Here is a 2,309-nt window from a genome sequence, read left to right on the forward strand (position 1 = left end):
GGATGGTCTTAATCTCCTGACCTCGTGATTCACCCGCCTCAGTCTCCCAAAGTGCTGGGATTACAGACCTGAGTCACCGCGCCACATGTTTTTTAATGACTGCCATGCATCCTTAGGGTCTTCAAGGCTATCTGAGGCCTTCTCCTATTTGAGGCTAAAAGAACTCCTGGAGGTAGTGAGGCTTGATGTTACTGTCCCCATTTCACTGAGAAGGAACAAATTAGAACTGGCACTAGAACCCGGCTTCTCTGTCCTGTCTCATTTTCAAAGCTCTTTCCACCATCCTGTGCTGCCTCTATAAGTTTATGATTCACATGAGGAAATAATGTGACTCAAGTTCGTATTAGTCAGCATTTATTGATCTGTTGATACTTAAAGTACTTCTTGTAGGAAGTAGAAAAGAAATAAAAAAGAAGAAAGAAAACAAAAGCAAAACAAAAAACAAACAAACAAAAAAGAAATAAAAAATAATAAGCTCTCTGCCCTTGAGGAGTTTAGAATTAAGTAGGTGTAATAGGCTGGGCATGGCCAGGCACGGTGGCTCATGCCTGTAATCCCAGCATTTTGGGAGGCTGAGGCAGGTGGATCACTTGAGGTCAGGAGTTTGAGACCAGCCTGGCCAACATGGTGAAACTCCATCCCTACTAAAAATACAAAACATTAGCTGGGCGTGGTGGTGGGTGCCTGTAATCCCAGCTACTTGGTAGGCTGAGGCAGGAGAATCACTTGAACCCGGGAGGCAGAGGTTGCATGAGCCGAGATCACGCCATTGCACTCTAGCCTGGGTGACAAGAGCAAAACTCCGTCTCAAAAAAAAAAAAAAAAAAAAACGCTGGGCATAGTGGCTCACGCCTGTAATTGTAGCATATTGGGAGGCTAAGGCCGGAGGATCACTTGAGCTCAGAAGTTCGAGACCAACCTGGGCATCATAGTGAGACCTCGTTTCTATCTTAAAAAAAGAAAAAAAAAATAGGTATAATAAAATACGTTGGGAAAAAGTCCTAGAATGCTTGCTAAACAACAGGTAAATGAACACTGATAGCTAAGGTGTAAGCAAGAGGAATTGAGTACTGTGATGAATAATTTTTTGGGGTTTTTTTTTTTTTGAGACAGAGTCTTGCTCTGTCACCCAGGCTGCAGTACAGTGGCACGATCTCAGCTCACTGCAACCTCCGCTTCCCGGGTTCAAGCAATCCTCCTAAGTAGCTGGGACTAAGGCCCCCGATACCACACCAGCTAATTTTTGTATTTTTAGTAGAGACCGGGTTTCACCATGTTGGCCAGGCTGGTCTCAACCAGCCTGACCTCAAGTGATCCACCCACCTTGGCCTCCTAAAGTGCTGGGATTATAGGCGTGAGCCACCGCGCCTGGCCTTCTTTTCTTTCTTTTTACAAAAATAATCTTCCCTGCTAGATTCTCAACTCATAAAAGAGCTCTATGATGATGGAGAAGGATGAGTTATCCAGTAGAGTTCAACAGCGACAAGCCAGTAACAACTTTTGAGCTGAATTCTTTGGTGGAGGAAGGAAAGAGACAGCTGAATCTGTGTTTGGGGAAGTGGTTAGTACTTAAAAACATAAGCCATTAAAGACTGTGAAATATCCCAGGGAATGAATTTCCATAGTTCTTCCTGCCACTCACAACTCCCACCCCACCCCACTACCCTCTCTCCCCCATCGAAGAGCACCAGATCTTGTCTTTCTCATACAACCAATAGAAGGAGTAAGGCTGGAAGGCAGAGAGAGAGCTGGAGGTCGCTACGGGTACTCATTTTAGTTCCCTTAGAAAACCATCTTTAAAATAATTTCGTAGGAAGTTGGGCGTGGCGGTGCATGCCTGTAGTCTCAGCACTTTGGGAGGCCGAGGTGGGAGGATCACTTAAGCCCGGGAGTTAGAGGCTGCAGTGAGCTGTGATCGCGCCACTGCACTCCAGCCTGTGTGTCAGAGCAAGACCCTATCCAAAAAAAAAAAAAAAAAATCATAGAAGTCTAAGCCCGTTTTTTCTAGTAACCCAAACCGCTTGAGTTCCTAAGTTCTTTTTGTTGTTATTTCTCTTCTCTTGAAACTTAAACTCTTGCCTGAGCTCTGAAGATAAAGGAGGAAAAGGGGTGGCATTACCGATAGCGACTAAGCGACAGGTAGCTGAGAAACTGAGCTCTGACTGGAAAAAAGGGGGAAACCCGCACCCCCAAGATGCCTTAACGCACAGAGCAGCAAGACCCTCCAGGGCGCTGCGGGAGCGCGCAGCGCGGCGGGTAAACTACAACTCCCAGCGTGCCGCGCGCCCGGCGTTACGCCGCGCCCGCTG

Source organism: Pongo pygmaeus, chromosome 10, assembly GCF_028885625.2.
Source record: "Pongo pygmaeus isolate AG05252 chromosome 10, NHGRI_mPonPyg2-v2.0_pri, whole genome shotgun sequence".
Lineage (NCBI taxonomy): Eukaryota > Metazoa > Chordata > Mammalia > Primates > Hominidae > Pongo > Pongo pygmaeus.